Raw genomic sequence first — 6,543 nt, 5'->3', positions numbered from 1 at the left:
AATATATTTTAATAAGCTAAAGTTGCATAAGCTGTTGTCGCAAATTTACTTCTCCATCAAAGTTTAGTTTATATCTCGTCGGAAGTTTTAGAAATAATAACGATGGGGAAAGATCGTGATTCAATTGGTTCTGCACGTTTATCAGAGTTGTGTCCACCACACTTATAGGTTTCATTGAGTCTATCATCTTAACTCTTAAATACTCTGCCCCAGTGAGCAACATGAAAATATATGAATGAGATTCTTGAGAGAGTAGTACTTTTGTAGAGATAATCTATGGGATAACATTGAAAAGATCTGGTGCAATGGCAACTGGACTGGAACTAACGAAAATAGGTTTCTTTTCCTTATTTCGCCCTCTGAGTGTTTATGTTCATTTGTAATAAATCCCATAGAATCTTATTTTTCCTTTCAAAGATGGTCATTTTTCAATTATGGGGATTCATAGTACTGTTGTTATTATTGCTAATATTTAAATCTTCATTGTTCTGTTATGATTACGGGCTTTGTGCCCTCATTAATTCAGTGGGTTCATTATGTTTGTAATTTCAAGGTAATGGTTAAATAGTAAACTAAAATGTAAGACTTACAAGATAGTTTTGATAAAAAATCTTCTTTGTTAAAATATATGTTTTAGTTTACTGTGGAGGTGTCTTTGAAACTTTCATGATGGCGTTCGTATCATATGTTTTGTGTATCGGTGCACTTTATGCTGTAGACCAAAGTTCAACTCTTCATTAGAGTATTATCATTGTAGACTTTGTGCCTTTGTTGATCTAATGTGCTTATAGATTTAAATTTTTGTACTGATTTTAATATTGTATACCTTGTGTGCTCATAGACTTTATGGCCCTCTAAAGCTGTTTTAATTGTAGGTTTGAACTATTGATTCGTATGTTTGAACTAACACGCTGATGTTCATATTTGTATCCCATGGATTAGAACTATTCACCTCATATAGGATATGAGGTCACTTGTTTGTGGCTTCAGCTCACATGTTTGAACTTTCATGTTAACATTCATGTCATATATCTTGTGTATCTGTGGACTTTGCACCTCCCCTGAGCCTGTGTGCTTGTGAATCTAGATTATTCACACTCATGTCCGAGATAAGATCCCATTTATAATTTTAACCAATCTGTTTAAAATTTAGTACTGCCTGTCATATATATTTTGTGTGCTTCAGCTAATTTTGTGTGCTTCAGCTAAGGGTCTGATTAGATTAACAAGAGCTTCTTGTTATGAAGCACAAGGCCACTAGGTCCAGTCTCCCCTAGCCAACATGGTATTGGAGGACATGTCACACACGACCACATTAATATGTCAACATCACGTCATGTTAAAAAGTTTACCTAGCGTACTGCAGTTTATAGACTATGATATCTTGTGCGCTCCCAAACTTTGTGCCCCTGGTGAGCTACTGTATGAATCTAGACTGTATATATAAAGGGAATGAATCATGATTATGGAAATCTTCTTTTGTATAAATATTGAAAGATGTGTTCTTGTTTTGTAGGCAATGGAGAATTCTCAAAAAATGATGAAGGTGAGGAAGTGGATGACCAGTCTCCAATTGAAGAAGTGGCATTGACAGTCCCCACCACTGATGATCCATCGATGCCTGTGTTAACTTTTCGAGTGTGGGTGTTGGGGGTTTTATCTTGTGCGATATTGTCATTCCTGAATCAATTTGTTGGTTACAGAGCGCATCCCATCAGCCTCACAGCTGTGTCCGCTCAGATTGTAGTTCTACCAGCTGGTCGTTTCATGGCGGCCACATTGCCCACAAAAATAATTCTTCCTGGAACAAAATGGCAATTTTCTCTCAATCCAGGGCCCTTCAATACTAAAGAACATGTACTTATCACCATATTTGCAAGCGTGGGAACCAGTGGAGTATATGCAGTGGGTATTTTCACCATTGTTAAGGCCTTCTATAATAGGGACATGAATCCTGCAGCAGTATGGCTATTGTGCTTAACTACACAGGTATAAGGTCTATATAAGTGGGTCGAACTTAGATCTTCTTAGATTCTATAAATTTTGTTATATTATTATCAAGATTCAATTGTGTAAATAAATTTTATTTGATCATGTGGCCAGATGCTGGGCTTTGGATGGGCCGGGCTATTCAGAAAGTTACTGGTTGAATCTTCTTATATGTGGTGGCCATCAACTCTTATTCAAGTCTCATTATTTAGGTAGGTTGAAAAGGTCGTCCATTCTTTTTGGATTAAGGTAAAAGAAGGTTTTACAGGGACACCATCTCTTCTAAAACCAAATTTTCACTGTTTCCACTATCAATGATCACATAAAAACACTTATCATCACACTAGCACCTAGTGCGAAGCAAGTTCCTCCTTTGCCCAATTCTCACCACTCAATAGGTCTCTTCTATTAACTAGGACCTCCTTTTTAGAATATTCATAATGTGATGATTTGGCATCTTCATCTACATGTGTGACCTTCAGCTCTTCTATTTTTCCTTCTTTGGGATTGAGGACATTTATAAGAGACTCAAACCCAAATGTATTATATTACACAATATAAACAATAAGTCTAAAATTAAAACTATGCCGGAAAAAGATGAAACTTTATAAACTCTAGCATACTAAAGACCACAGACCAGCAGAAAACCAAAAGACCAGTAGAAAAAGACCAAACAAAAACTAGAAACACAAACATTAACGGAAAACCAGAACTAAGCCAACTCCTTCAGAAGTTTGGCCACCTGAATCTCTTTTAGCTCGAGATTTTTCTCAGTAATCTTGGGCAAAGAAGTTGCTTTGTTCTTGTTCAATTGTTCCCTTGCCCACTCTTAAATGTCACACACTAAGAAAACAATTTAAGCTTAAAACAATAAGTCAACTTTGATTATTTAAGTCTTTTAGTCTAAAAACCAAGCCTTAGTATGTAATATTTAAACATTGAAAAATCCCATCAACTTATTTTTCCCTTGGATTGTGTGACTGATAGAATACTTATGCATGTATTGGAAATGGTGGTGCAGGGCACTTCATGAAGAAGAGAAGAGGCCAAAGGGAGGACTGACAAGGTTGCAATTCTTCATCATAGTGTTAACATGCAGTTTTGCATATTACATTGTACCTGCTTTCCTTTTCCCTACCATATCAGTCATGTCCATAGCTTGCTGGATATGGAAAAACTCTGTGACAGCACAACAAATTGGATCAGGAAATTATGGGCTTGGGATTGGAACCTTCGCCCTTGATTGGGCAACTGTTGCAGGCTTTATAGGCAGTCCATTGGCTACTCCATGGTTTGCCATAGCCAACTTTGCAGTTGGTTTTGTCCTCGTTGTCTACATCATCCTCCCAATCACATACTGGACTAATGTTTATGATGCCCAAAAATTCCCAATCATTTCTGCCCATGTTTTCTCAGACGATGGCCAGAGATTTAACACCACAAGGGTATTGAAGAGCGATTTCACATTCGACAAGGATGCCTACAATCAATACAGCAATCTCAACCTGAGCGGATTCTTTGCTCTCACTTATGGAATGAGCTTTGCCACTCTTGCTGCTACCGTCTCCCATGTCTTCCTCTTTCATGGAAAGTAAGCACATCTTTTTACCATCTTTCTTTGTTTTTTCTTTTGGATAAGTTCACATCATTTGTTTTATATTAATGTCAGAGATTTGTTTTGTATTAATGTCTGGGATTGCATTTCATAATGGTCTATATCAATGTATCTGATTACACTTTTTAATTTATCATTTTTTATTTCAAATGTAAGAGATCTGTTTTGTATCAATATTTTGGATCATTGTTCATTATCTATCATTTGGAACTTCGATGATAAAAGATTTGTTTTGCATCAATGTTCTGAGATCACACTCTGTTTCATCACTTCCTACTTCATGTAAAAGATTTTCAATCTCTTGGCTCACATTCTATGATCTCTTATTAACCTAATAAAGAGTTTCCATAAATCACCTATTACAAAATGTGATCACAAACATTGAGGCAAAACAAATATTATACAGTTGAAATCACAAATAATATGGGCACAAAACTCTTTTAGGATAAGAATTTAATAGCTTTAACTTCTGTTTCTACAAAATTTTAGTTTGAGGAAAATACATAGAGTTTCTTAGATCAATAATTTGATTCTATATTAATCCATATTCTATCAGAAAATGATATTGTAAATTTAAACCTAAACAAATCAGGACTTAGAAGCTCTTGTTCATTCTTTAGGAGCCTTTTCCTACATAGTTATATTGTAATCTTTATGTCCAGGGACATTTGGCAGCAGGCTAAATCAGCAATGACAGATCGACGAGTTGATGTGCACACTAGATTAATGAAGGCCAATTACAAGTCCGTTCCACAGTACTGGTTTCTCCTCTTGTTAGGAGTGACTATGGCATTAGCATTGGCAGCTTGTGAGGGTTACAACGATGATCTGCAGCTAAAATATTGGGGATTGCTTCTTGCCTTGGGGATAGCTTTTGTATTCACTCTGCCTATTGGTATCATTCAAGCAGTCACAAATCTGGTATTAATATGAAATTCTATTTTAATATTGTACAATATGCTTATTTTAAGTTTTCACTTGTTTAGATGGTTTATCTTAAAGTCTTTTATCTTTTTTAGTAGAATACATTTATTAATATCTTACTAAAATTTGTATTTTAGTATCAAATTGTTGAAATAAAATAAAAACTAAAAGTTATTTCATTTGTAGAATTTTTCTTTTTAATATTTGAAGTTTGAAATTTTATCTCCTTTCTGTTTATTCTTATTTTCAAACAAAATTTGAATCTTAAATTTTATATTTTAATTTTTAATGAATTTTAGTTTAATGATTCTTTTTCTTATAATTTATGGTCACAGCAACCTGGATTGAATGTGATAACGGAATACATCATTGGATATCTATATCCAGGAAGACCAGTGGCCAATGTGGCATTCAAAACATATGGGTACATTAGTATGGTTTAGGCTCTTTCATTTCTTCAAGACTTTAAGGTGGGACATTACATGAAAATACCACCACGCTCTATGTTTATTGTTCAGGTTGGTACCTCACTCCTATACAACCTTTTCAAAATCATAAATATATATTTTTTAAAAATTAATATAGCTTGTAAAAGAAATTTTAAGAAAGAAGGCATGTTTTTATTAAGAGTGCGGGGTTTCCTTTTTATTCCAATATTGTTATAAAAATAAAATTAATTTTTATTCTAATTACGAGTATTTTTCTTTATAATATAAATATATTTTTTTTAATTGATTTTTTATTTTTATTTTTTCAAATTTTCACCCTTCATCCAATATAATTCTCTTCGATAGTTACTTAAAGTAAAATAGCCATTCAAATGTCTATCCTATATTAATGCATAATTATGCACAAGTTTCATATCCATGGAGTTATGTTTTTAAAAAAAGAGGTTGCTATAATGATTTTTACATTAAAAATATAATATATTTAATTGATTTTATAGGTGACGGGTACTTTAGTTGCAACTTGTGTTTACGTTGGAACTGGTTGGTGGCTACTATACTCAATAAAGGACATTTGTCATCCAGAGTTATTGCCCATAGGGAGTCCATGGACATGTCCAGGTGATACAGTTTTCTATAATGCATCAGTTATATGGGGACTAGTTGGCCCACAAAGGATTTTTGGCAATCTTGGTTTGTACAAAAATCAAAATTGGTGGTTCTTGGTGGGTATACTTGCACCTGTACCTATTTGGTTTTTCTCAAAGATGTATCCTAAGAAAAAATGGATTCAATACATATACATGCCTATTATTCTCAGCGGTACAGGAGCCATGCCACAAGGGGGATCAATAAATAATATTTCTTGGATCACAGTGGGGTTTTTGTTTAACTTCATAATTTTTAGAAGGTATAAACAATGGTGGACTAAGTATAACTACATCACATCAGCGGCACTAGATGCAGGAGTGGCATTTATGGCCTTAGTTTGTTATTTTGCATTGCAATCAACACAAAATGTAGAAAGTATAAACTGGTGGGGTGGACTAGCAGATGATCATTGTAATGTTGCAACATGCCCAACTGACCCTAATGTCCATCGTGAAGATTGTCCACCATTAGCACATTACTAGCACCTCACCTTTTTATATAGGTTGTACTGTCAAAAGCTTAGTATATAAGTGTGACATCACACATTTGGTGTATAATGCAGTTGAATTGTAAGCTATTTGAAGTGTCTTTTAATTCATATTGGCTTGATTATGCTTTGGGTATATGTACATCTATTAATGATTGTTGTAGATTTGAATCTTCTTTGTGAAAATGGGCTTGATTAAAATATTATTTGATTTTTTTATTAATTGTCTAATATTATTATTATAAAGATATATTTTACATATGGAGCAAAAAAATTGGGAGCAAAAGGCCACACCCTCAAGATCACACAAAATTGAAGCTTATATATTGTATTTTTTTCTTGTAATAGATAAATTGTGTATACATTTATGTAAGTGGGCATTGGAAATTGATTATGTTAAATGATTTTTAAGGAAACTATTTTTTAATATA

General features: G+C 33.8%; 1 pseudogene; it reads left to right on the top strand.

The window, feature by feature from the left end:
* The first annotated feature begins 1,536 nt into the window (after positions 1 to 1,536).
* Positions 1,537 to 6,107, top strand: LOC149568265 (oligopeptide transporter 5-like; annotated as a pseudogene).
* Positions 6,108 to 6,543: the final 436 nt, after the last annotated feature.

This window comes from Cupressus sempervirens, chromosome 3 (assembly GCF_028749045.1).
Source record: "Cupressus sempervirens isolate cs-2001-9-10 chromosome 3, ASM2874904v1, whole genome shotgun sequence".
NCBI classification, from domain to species: domain Eukaryota; kingdom Viridiplantae; phylum Streptophyta; class Pinopsida; order Cupressales; family Cupressaceae; genus Cupressus; species Cupressus sempervirens.
The sequence above is the reverse complement of the archived record's forward strand: the minus strand, read 5'-3'. Positions and strand labels throughout refer to the sequence as shown.